The sequence below is a fragment of the Amblyraja radiata genome, chromosome 19 (assembly GCF_010909765.2).
Source record: "Amblyraja radiata isolate CabotCenter1 chromosome 19, sAmbRad1.1.pri, whole genome shotgun sequence".
Lineage (NCBI taxonomy): Eukaryota > Metazoa > Chordata > Chondrichthyes > Rajiformes > Rajidae > Amblyraja > Amblyraja radiata.
Window position 1 is genome coordinate 30,929,970 of NC_045974.1, and position 12,677 is coordinate 30,942,646.

The 12,677-nt window shown below is 42.5% G+C and overlaps 1 protein-coding gene across 4 annotated transcripts in view; it reads left to right on the forward strand.

Moving 5' to 3' along the window:
- Positions 1-12,677, forward strand: part of lgr5 (leucine rich repeat containing G protein-coupled receptor 5) — a 153,152-nt gene that overhangs the window by 96,613 nt on the left and 43,862 nt on the right. The window lies entirely within an intron of this gene.

Consider the following 12,677-nt stretch of genomic DNA (forward strand, 5'->3'; position numbering starts at 1 on the left):
GACTGACTAGCCACTGCCTGCCATCCAAATAAAGGTCCTACTCTCTGTTTTCTGATTGTCACCAACTTCTCAATCTATGCCAGTACATTCCCTATGCCTCCTGATCCCATGTGCTTTAATTTTACACCTTATTCTCTATGTCAGACCTCATCAAAAGAATGTCCAAATGCACCACATCCACTCATTTGCATATTCATGAGCTATATCATCTAAATCTTCAGTAGATTTCATAAGCATCCTTTCCCTTTCATAAACCCATGCAGATTTTATCCTTCCCCATCAATACATTCCCAGTGTTCTGTTATTGCATTTTCCCCACTGAACTTAGACTTATTAGAGTCACAGAGACATTCAAGATGGAAACAGGCCTTTCGGTCCAACTCATCCATGCCGACCAAGATGCCCCATCTAAGCTGGTCCCAGGTGTCTGCATTTGACCCACATCCCTCTAATCCATTCCAATCCATGTTCAGTCCAAGTGTCTTTTAAATGTTGTTGTTGCACCTGCCTCAACCAGTGTCTCCATCTATATTCCCACCACCCCCTGAGTGAAAAGGTGCCTCAGGTTCCTATTAAATCTTACCCCTCTCACCTTAAACCTATGTGCTCTGGTTCTTGATTCCCCTACCCTGGGTAAAAGACTGTGCATTCACCCCCTCAATTCCCCTCATGATTTTATGCACCTCTGTAAGATTACCCCTTAGGCTTCTGTGCTCCAAGTAATACGGTCCTTGTTTGCCCAACCTCTCCCTGTGCCTCAGGCCCTCGAGTCTGGGAAACATCGTTGTAACTCCTCTCTGCACCCTTTCCCATTGTTCTGGTATTTCCTGTTTCTACATTTCCTCATTTTGAAATAGTAGAGCAGCACCTGCCACTGTGCAATCAGCATGAACCCAGAGCTCCAGAGTCACTACGTTTTTGGAAAATGACCACCATTGCATCCACTATTTCCAGTGCAAATTCCATAATCTTTCACAATTCCCCATGCCTGATAGTCAACATCTTGGATGAAGGTGCTCAGACTCTGGGCCAATTTGATCAACCGTTAGCCCAATTGATTTCCCCAGCACTGTCTAGGGTGATTTCCATTCTTTCCTCCATTTTTCTAGGTCCTTTGTTCCCTAACATTCCTGGGAAGATAATTATATCTACGGCCGTCACGGTGGCGCAGCGGTAGAGTTGCTGCCTTACAGTGAATGCAGCGCCAGAGACCCCGGTTCGATCCCGACTACGGGTGCTATCTGTATGGAGTTTGTACGTTCTCCACGTGACCTGCGTGGGTTTTCTCCGAAATCTTTGGTTTCCTCCCACACTCCAAAGACGTACAGGTTTGTAGGTTAATTGGCTTGGTAAATGTAAAAAATGCCCCTAGTGTGTGTAGGATGGTGTTAATGTGTGGGAATCACTGGTCGGCACGGACCCGGTGGGCCGAAGGGCCTGTTTCCACGCTGTAAACTAAACTAAATTAAACTATGTTGCAAGAATCCTAAGCTTTAAATGGAAACATGTTCCACTTCTCTTGAATCTAGCAATATTCCATTGACAAATCTGATAGACTTCTCCAAGCCTCCCTTGCAAATCTATGACAATTATCCCATGAAGGTGCCTTTAGTCACTTGACAAAAAACGTGGGTACAACAAAGAATATTTATCAGTTACTAATGAGAGATTGCTATTTGTTTGCCAAGGACTGTTATTTGTTTGGCAGTGGGATCAAAAGCCTGCAATTCCAATCGAACAAACTTGTGCAGAAGCTTTGCACAAAATAAATAATGGAAATCAAATCTCTCCTACAGTGGAAATGGGGAAGTTATTGTTCTGGGAAGCATGGCAGAGAAACAAAGAGAAGCCATTTCGAAGAACCCACAACATCATTTATGTTCCTTGAACTGAACTAGCCAAGCCAGTCCAATAACACATTTTCTCGTTGTAATATATCTTAACATAATGGCCTGTGCAAGATAAAAGTGCAGCTTTTCAATCATGTTTTGTGTGTCCTTATAAAGCACTTTAATTGTGCTGTTGGAGGACAAGGTAAATTATTGAAGCCACACAATTTAATTTCCTGCTCAATCTACTCCAAGTTTTAAATTGCAGTGGGGTGTTTCTGTATGGCCTGCCACGGACCACCAAGTCCAATCCAACCTCGGTGGGAGTTCAGTCCGATCTCACCTCCTGGTTCACATACAATCGCAAGTAACACACCCTCGTTTTTATTTCATCCACATAATTGGCCTCCAGAATAATAGGAACAGAACAATAAGGAGCAAACTTCCCTGTTTTCTTGGAACATATTTTATTTAATAAAATAACGTCCGATTAAATGTCCATGTGTAATACACCAGGTTACAATGGTGTAATCAACAGTGCGTTCAGTAGTACAATACAGTAATGTTATTCAATGAACAAGGGAATCGTTCTATTTTACTCCTGCCTACTACTAAAGTCTACTCCTGAAGTTTTATAGAAATTAATTTTCCTTGTAGACACAAAATACTGGAGTAACTCAACGGGACAGCCAGCATCTCTGGAGAGAAGGAATGGACGTTTCGGGTCGAGACCCTTTTTCAGACTGATGGAAATATTAATTTTCCTTGTAACCTTTGCTGACATTATTCATAGAATTATTTTTCATCTGCTGCATTAGTTTATTAGGAGGATTTTTTTTAAGCTGAAATTTGTACTTACTCTCAAAAGCATGAATCCACGTTTCGATGTGCATACAATAGACTCCTGGTACCATGCCCATGCTACCACTTGTACTGTGCTGAAAGGAACTGCAGATGCTGGTTTCTACTGAAGATAGACAGACATTTCTGGAGTAACTCAGCGGGTCAGGCAGCATCTCTGGGGGAAAAGAATAGGTGATATTTCGGGTTTGAAGAAAAGTCGCGACTCGAAACATCACCTATTCCTTTTCTCTAGAGATGCTGCCTGCCCCACTGAGTTGCTCTAAACATTTGTCTATCTACCACATCTACTGTTGGAGTACAGTGTAAAGTGATGACAAGCCCAGGGTTCCTTTGCCTAATGTATTCCTATGCACCTTCTCATGATGGAATCAAGTAATCAGACTGATTTTCATTTCTTCCTACTGGCAGAGGGATACTCAGACTAATTATATCATCCAACTTTTTTCAAATGTATGTTCTATGGCTTAAGTGATCTGTAAGTGGAGGATAAATATAAGCTAAAGACAGGAGAGAGTAACCCACAACCATGATATTTAGTGGTGAAATAATCTGCTTTCACTTGTTCTTTATGGAGCCATATGACTCTAGTTGCACCATATGACTCCATATGATGCTGAAGAGCTGTTGCATCACAATGCCAGAGACCTGGGTTCAAACCTGACCCCAGGTGCTGTCTGTGTGGAGTTTGCACATCCTTCCGGTGACTACGTGGGTTTCCTTCAGAGTGCTACAGTTTCCTTCCACAACCCAAAGACGTGTGGGGTTGTAGGTTATTTGGCATTTGTAAATTGTGCCTCATGCTTCGGGAGTGGATGAGAAAGTGGGATAACATAGAACTGGTGTAAATGGGCGATCGGTGTGGACTAGGTGGGCCAACGGTCCTGTCTTCATGCTGCATCTTTCAATAAATTTAATCAATCAATAATATTGTCATGTACAAAATCATGAGAGTGGAAAGACACACAGAGTCTCTCGCCCAGAGTAGGGGAATCGAGAACCAGAGGACATAAGTTTAAGGTGAGGGGGGGATTTAAGAGGAACCTGAGGGGTAACTATTTGCACACAGAATGTGATGTGTGTATGGAACGAGCTGCCAGAGGAGGTAGTTGAGGTAGGTAGTATCACAAGGTGTAGAATATTTTGTCAGTTCGCCAATTGCCATTTCTCATTCGGTCATATAAATTAAAAGTTATTCAGCTGAGCAACTTTTAGTACTGAACATTTATATTACACCTTTAACAAAGATCTAGTGGGGGGGGGGGGGGGGGGGGAGAGAAACAATTGCAGGAGTCAGGACAGGTAAATAAAAGATTGGTCAGAGTGAGCTTCTTTGACTTCTTGAAAGCAGTGGAGCAGATCAGGTGTTCCAGAGATCTAGGGAGGGATTTCTACAGGTGCAAAACGCACTGCCACTATTATTGTAGTTTTACTGAGGCTAATGTACAAAGGAATCAAGGATAGGACTGTGCAAAGAGTAGTAGCGCAAGGTCACTACATCAACCAAGCCTGGGTCAGGTCTTGAGAACCAACTTTCATCGGTAAGAATATTAACACACTTTGCCTAACAGATATACCATCTGAACAATGATAGGGTGGTATGATAATGCACAGGTTAAGCTATTGGGATAGTAACCAGAGTTATGAACTATTAATCCAGGGGCAATACATTCAAATCCCACCGTCGCATCTTTTTGCCAGAATGCTGCCTGGATTAGAGGGTTTCAGCTACAGGGAGAGGTCAGATTGACTTGGAGAGTTTTGTCTGGAGTCGGACATTGAAGGGAGACTTGATATAAGTATATAAAATTACAAGAGGCATAGATAGGGTTGACAGTCAGAACCTTATTCCCAGGGTGGAAATGTCCAACACCAGAGGGTATATCTACAAGGTGAGAGGGAGAACGGTTAATGGAGATGTGTGGGGCAAGCTTTTTACACAGAGAGTAGTGAAGGTCTGGAACATATTGCCATGGGTGATGGGGGAGGCAGATATAATAGTGGCGTTTAAGAGGCTGTTAGGCACATGGAAGTGCGGGGAATTGCATGGATCGTGTGTAGACAGATGAGATCATTTGAACTTGGCATCCTGTTCGGCACAAACATTGTGGGCAGAAGAGCCCATGACTGTGCAGTACTCTTCTATGTTCTATGTTCTACGTAAAGATCACAGCCACTGCATAACTTGGGGAGATTGTTTTTTTTAGCAGAATTGTTTTTGAGTCTCCCCTATCTGTACCTCTCATCATTTTATATACTCCCATCAAGTCTCCCCTCAACCTCCGATGTTCCAGAGAAATTCTCAACCAACAGTAATAAGCAAAGAACCACAAATGAATGGATGGCTGAATAGGGTCACATGGGGGAAGGCTGGAGATCAGGTCAGCAAAAGAGCCACTGATTCTTTGAAATATTATTTTGAACTTATTCCATTCATCCAAGTCGGCCATGATTTCAATCTCACTTTGTATCTGCGAGGCTAATCCATATTTTATATTTAAATATTACATATAATCTCCCTCTCACCTTATATTACATTACATTTCTGTAATTGCATTTCTGTGCATGAGCGTGCAGTGGAGGTAGGAAATTGGCTGCATGCTTTACCAGCAATGACTGTATGGCATTCGCACAGAAATGCCATCCGTATATATGGAGTGCAAGGTGTCATGGTTGGTGAGTGTGAGGAATTTGCAAAGATAAGGCGACATCACGGCTTAGCTGCCGCTGGTAAAAGGAATGACTGTTCTGCATACTTTGACTAGAATTTATCAAAGTTCTTCTTCACGATATGAATGGGGTTGTTCCAGAAAAGCAATTTGCTTCAGTCTTTACCCTGAGAACAGTCAGATAACAGCCCCAGGTCACACACACTCTGCCAAAGCAAAGTAACAAATCCATTTTTGGTGCTGCTTTAAGAAGAGAGTTAAATATTTTGACTAATAACTTGAGCCAATAAAAGCAGAAAGTACTGGAGACACATCACAGTTCAGATTGAGGTAATGCCTCAGGCCAGTGCCTGTTTTTCAGGCACTTCAGATGCAAAATCATCAATCTGAAATGTTAACTCTGCTTCTCTCCCTAGATGCTGCTTGACTGGTTGAGTGTTTCCAGCATTATCTGTCTTTTATTTTAGATTTCCCCTCTTCTGCAGTTAAACTCTGGAGATAAAATAGTCCCGTGTGAATTTGACTTTGTGGAAAACTCTCAAGAGAGATCTCATCTCCATGACAGGGAATCTTTTTCTGGGGGTACATGGAGGGGTCAAACATTTACGGGGAGAAGGCAGGAGAATGCGGTCGAGGGAAAAAAATAAATCAGCCATGATCAAATGGCAGAGTAGACTTGATAGGCTGAATGGCCTAATTCTACTTCTATGTCTTATGATCCTATGGCTTGGATGGGTTGGAGATAGGGTTGAAACTCTTGCAGCAATATCGGGTCTCCCAGTGGAACTTCAGACACAGTTAGTCATGATCTCAGTTGGTCGAGAAGCTACCAACCTCTGACATCAACATTTATTAAGTTTATTCAACCTGGGCACCGCTGCCAAAGCCACATTTATTGTCCATGCATAACCTCTCCTGAGTCACTACTAGTTGCATCATAAGGTCTCATATGGGAATGTTCACTGTTGATTGCACTGGCTAATTCATTGATCGGCCTGATAAGATCAGGTTGGCAAATCCTTTCGCGCTGAAGGATCAAAGGGACTTTGATGACAATCTAGTGAATTTGTGCCATCTTTAATAATTATGCCTTTCTTTGAGGAGGATGGGTATCACACGATATGGAACATGTGACTATATAGAAAAACATGTTAGAGGAGGGAGTTGAGGCAGCTACTATAACAGCATTGAACAGACATTTGGACAGGAACATGGATTGGAAAAGTTTAGATGGGACTAGCATAGATGGAACATTTTGATCGGCATGGGCACGTTGTTCTGGACAGACTTTTTCTGTGCTGCATGGCTTTATGACTGTATGAACTCTTGTGGCATTGTGGAAAGGTCAGTGTGGGAATGGGAAGGAGAATTAAAGTGTTCAGCAACTGGGAGATCAGGTAGGTCCAGGCGGACTGAGCGAAGGTGTTCAGCGAAACAATCGGCCTGTGTACATTTGTGTACGTCCACATAGAAGTTGGGAGGTCATGTTGCAGTTGTATAAGATGTTGGTGAGACCGCATTTAGAATATTGTGTTCAGTTCTGGGCACCATGTTATAGGAAAGATATTGTCAAGCTTGAAAGGGTTCAGAAAAGATTTACAAGGATGTTGCCAGGACTAGAGGGTGTGAGCTATATGGAGAGGTTGAGTAGGCTATTCCATGGAGCACAGGAGGATGAGCGGAGATCTTATAGAGGTATACAAAATCATGAGAGGAATAGATCAGGTAGATGCACAGAGTCTTTTGCCCAGAGTAGGGGAATCGAGGACCAGAGGACATTCTTTCCGAACTTCTGCTGAAGGTTATGAATACCTCAGCCTTTCATGTTGGGTTTCACCATCATTGAGGATGGGATGTTGATAGTGCCTCCTCCTCCTGTTCGCTGTGTAATTGTCCACCACTATCAGATTATAGTAGGTCAGTAGAGTTTCAAACTGATCTATTAGTCCTGAAATCCCTTGACTGTGGCTATTGTATATTTTATTTATTTTAGACAATATAGTCCTGTATTGTAACCTACCCGAGGCTCGCACTTATTTCCTGAATGACTTTCATGTCACCTTTAATACTTAATTCAGTTATTGTAGGTTGAACTATCAGTTTTGCACAAACCAACCAATAGACCAAACTCTGGTTAATTCGATTGTCTGGAAATATATTTTTTTGCCCACAGTTAAAATCGTCTTTTGAGAATAAAACACCATGTCCAAAGATAGCAATTTACACCCTTTGATGCTCTCAACACACACTTCATAAGGCACTAATTCTCCCGCAATGTTGGACGAAAATGTTAAAAGTGGTGCCATGGATTTATGAGCCAAACCAGGATGGATCTGTGCCCATTAGGATACAGCCATTACATCAGTGTCACACGGACCACTGTGAAGTACGTTGCCAATTGCTTCCATGGCAGTCAGAGTGCAGTGGCGGAGACAAGGAGGAATAGGCTGGGGAGATGAGACGCAGAACTCTCTAGTGTGTCAGAGACCCCTGCAATCCCCCAAGCAATGAATGGGTCCAATGGCCCCCCATGCTATTAGTAACCCTACACCACTGTAAGCCTGTGATTACTGACCCAGTCCACAAGGACATAAGGTCATAATTGATAGGAGAAGAATTAGGCCATTCAGCCTATCAGTCTACTCCGCCATTGTCATGGCTGATCTATCTCTCCCTCCTAACCCCATTTTCTTGCCTTCTCCCCATAACCCATGACACCCGCACTAATCAAGAATCTATCCACCTCTGCCTTAAAAATATCCATTGACTTGGCCTCCACAGCCTTTAATGGCAAAGAATTCCAAAGATTCACTAAATAAATTCCTCCTCATCTCCTCCCTAAAGGAATGTCCTTTAGTTCTGAGGCTATGACCTCTAGTCCAAGATTCCCGACTATTGGAAACATCCTCTCCTCATCCACGATATCCAAAATTTAAAAATCAGACTGTGCTCAGTGAAGACTTCAGATATCTCAGACTCCTGCCACCTGCTGAAGTTTTCAGATTACTTTCGTGAGTGTTGTGGGCTTATTCACCTGCACCGACAAGACTAGGGAGTTAGTAGTGGGCTTTAGGAGAAGAGGAACACCCCTGTCCCCTGTCTCCATCAATGGTGTGGATGTGCAGTTTACCAGGGAGTACAAATACCTTGGAGTGTACCTGAACAGTAAACTGGACTGGTCCAGTAACGCTGAGGCCCTGTGCAAGAAGGGACAGATCCAGCTGTACTTTTTGAGAAGGCTCTGCTCCTTCAACATCTGCAGTCAGACGCTGCAGATGTTCTACCAATCGGTGGTAACCAGTGCTATCTTCTTTGCTGCCATGTGCTGGGACAGCAGGGTGCGGACACCCTTAGGATTGACAAACTCATCAGGAAGGCTGGCTCCATCCTGGGGGTGGAGTTGGTTTCATAGGAAGTGGTCTTGGAGGGGAGGATGCTCCTCAAACTGCCGAGCATCTTGGATAATACAGCTCGCCCGCTCCATGACACACTGGTCAACCTGAGGAGTACCTTCAGCAACAGACTGGTTCCACCTAGATGCAGGACCGAACGCCACAGGATATCCTTCTTCACTGTGGCTATCAAATTGTTCAACTCTTCCCCCTTCTGTCGTGGGGTAGACTGACACTAGCACTATCCTACACACAAGGGACAATTTACAATTTTACCGAAGCCACTTAGCCTACAAACCTGCATGTCTTTGGAGTGTGGGAGGAAACTGGAGCACCCAGAGAGAACCCATGTGGTCAAAGGGAAAACGTACAAACTCTGTACAGACAGCACCCGTAGTCAGGATCGAACCCAGCTCTCTGGCACTGTAAGGCAGCAACCATTCTACCATTGTGCCACCTTGCCGCCCTTCACAATGGGCAAACATCAACCACGCTGAGGGGAATTGTGTTTGCAGGCCCTTATCAAGATGGTTGTAAAATCAGGTGGAAATGACGCTAACACCATCAAACGTTAGATAGCTTTTATGTATAAATTACATATGCAACAATAGGTCCAATTTGTAGGGAAAAAATTGTTTGCAGTTTTATATATATATATATATATATATATATATATTCATTTCTGGTTTACTGTGATTTTTCCAAGGCCAGAATATTAGCTTTCCAATGAGTTGATAAATATAATCAAAAAATGTCAAAGAAAAACATGCTTGTGATAAGGAACCAGAAAACTGATACTATAATCTATGCGACAACTATTACTTAATTGATCTCCACCCTAAAACCACATTGCAACACTGTAAAGACTACATTTTCAGAGCTGATTATTCATATTCTCACAATGTTTGTTGCCAACAGGCTGGAATATTTAACTTCTGCTCCCTTGAGGCTTTAGACTTTAGACTTTGGAGATACAGCAGGAAACAGGCAAATTGACCTACCGAGTCTGTGCCAACCAACGATCCCCGTACACTAACATTATCCTACACACTAGGGCCAATTTTGCAAAAACTAAAATGACCTATAAACTTGTATGTCTTTGGAATATGGGAGGAAACTGGAACACCCGGTTGAAACCCATGCGGTCACAGGGAGAATGTACAAACTCCGTACAGACAGCGCCCAAAGCCAGGATCGAACCTGGGTCTCTGGCACTGTAAGGCAGCAATTCTAACGCTGTGCCTTTATAGGGCACCTATTTCAGTGCCCAGTTTCTACCCCTGCTTGCGATCAGTGCTCACTGATGGCTGTGCCTATAAATTAGTTTCTTTGCAAATGGCGAAAGTTTTATACCTATATTAAGAACATGAGGGTAACCAAGGAGAAGGTAGAACCGCTCAAGAATCAAGAATGAATTTGTGTTTGGAGTTTAGGGATGTAGGCGAGGTACTAAACAACTACTTCTGTTTTCACCAAGGAGAGGGGCACGCAGTTCAATGAGAGTGTGGAGAATATTATTATGAAAGGACAGTGAAGGATTAAGAAGGAGGATGTGTTGGGGCTCTTAAAGACCATTAAGGTGGATAAATCCCCAGAGCCTGAAGGGATTTATCCCACGTTATTGAGAGAGGTAAGGAAGGAGATTCAGGATACCTTGACGAAGATCTTTGCATCTTTTTGAGCCACAGGCAAGTACCGGAGGACTGGAGAGTAGCTAATGTTGTTCCTTTATTTAAGGAGGAAAGTAGAGAGAATCCAGGGAATTATGTCGGTGAGTCTCGATGACCAGCGAGTGGTGAGGAAGCTATTGGAGAGTGTTTTTTGGGATAAGATTTACTCCCATTTGGAAGAGAATGGGCTAATTAGGAACGTCAGTTGGCATTTGATAAAATCCTCCATGGTCGGCTGATATGACCAATTAAGATGCACAGGATTAACAGTGACTTGGTCATATGGATCCAGAACTGGTTTATTGATACACGACAAAGGGTAAGCGGTGGAAGGACAATATTCAGGCTGTAGGTCTGTGACTAGTGGAGTTCTGCAGGGATCTGTGCTGGGATATATATATATAACTGAACAATAATGTGAACTGGTTGGTTGGTATGTTTGCAGATGACAATAAAATTGCTGTGGTCGTGGACTGCGCGGAAGGTTGTCAAGGTATACAGTGGGATATAGATCAGCTACAGAAATGGGTGGAGAAATGGCAGATGGAGATTAAACTGAGCAAATGTGAGGTGTTACACCATGAGAGGTCAAATGATGTTTCACTGATTCGAAGGTGCGTGTTATGTGCAGGTGTCATGCGACTGAGATCAGTGTGGCAGTGGGGAAGGGAAGGAGAGGAGGCTGCCTGCGACACTTACTTGTTAAATTAACTTAGACGTTCTTGTACTTCTCCGGCACTAACATCTACCCGGCATGTGGAAAATTGCCAAATACATTCAGTCCACAAATTGCAGGACAAATCTAATCTCTGCAATTACTACCCCACTGGTCTACTCAGTGGGGGTGGAAGGATTACCCACAATGTTGCTCACCCATGGCTCAACATTGGTCAACTTGGGCTTTGCCAAGGACATTCAGTCCCTAACCTCAGTACAGCCTTGGTTTTGTGGACCAAAGTGCAACATTTTATTATCATGCGACCAATGTGGGAACTGGGGAAAACTGGCAGCTTGGTGCAACTCATAGAAAGTGAGCTCATTCTACCTGTTGGAGGTCAATCATGTCAGCCCCAAGACAAGTTCTCAAGAGTTGCTTGGGCCATATGAACATGATATTAAGACATATGAACCAGTGGCAGGAGTCAGTCATTAGCTTCCACTGTGTCTGCACCTCCATTAAATCAGGCCACAACTGATATCTTACCTCAGTCCTAATATCTGGCACTTACCCCATATTCTTTGATTCGCATCATGTCTAAAAATCTGTCACCTCCTGTCTGAATACACACAGTAACTTACAGTAAATAAATTTCATCTCATCTCTAACTTGAATGGCTGAACACATTTTATTTTGGATTTCCAGAACCTGCTGTATTTTGAATTTGATTCCCTCAACTGGAAGTTCTCACTGGAACCATCCATTATCTTGATTAAACCGCAGAATTGATGGGAATGTAGGGAGACAAAATGGGGTTAGAGGAAGATTAGTGTCAATGGCTGCTTTGTGGTAAGTGTGGACTCAATGGGCCGAAGAGCCTGTATCAATGCTGCATGACTCCAGAAGGTTAACACAATAAAGCTAACGTTGGTCTTAAACTTAATCCGTTTGCTGTGAAAACGTTCACCTATTTTTGTTTGGTAAACTTAACCTTTTGAGCTGGATGTTAAAGATTCCAATTAAACCATCGTCCAAGATTTTTTTTCTTCTGACCATTTTTATCAATTATAAGGACCGAAATCGAAAACATTCTGAGTATAAGAAATAAACAGGACTTTGTAAGCAAAGAAATAGATTAAATGCACTGAAGTGCTGGCTGTTATTGAGGCATGGTTTCATGCTGCTTATAATCATAAATAAAACAAGAGCTAAATGTACCAGGTTACAAAGTCTTCGAAAAGGATTGGGAAATTGTTGGTGGAGGAGGAGTGGTTTTATTGATTGAAGATACAATTATAACAAAGAAACAATAGAGGATATAGAAAACAATGAGTGGAATCTCTGTGGTTAGAATTAAGTAATATGAAATTGATTTTATACTGTATTTGGAGATATCTCTAGATATTCTGATAATAGCAACAAAGTGCCAGTTTGTATTAATCTAGAGATTAGATAGAAGGCAGAATTATTTTAAACTTAAATGCCATCAATTTATATTTTGTGCCGTTGAATGAAATCTGTTGTATCCAACAAAGAATTGCAGAATATTGTGCTTTGCATATGTATATAATCCAGTACATTGTAGTTGAAATAAAATT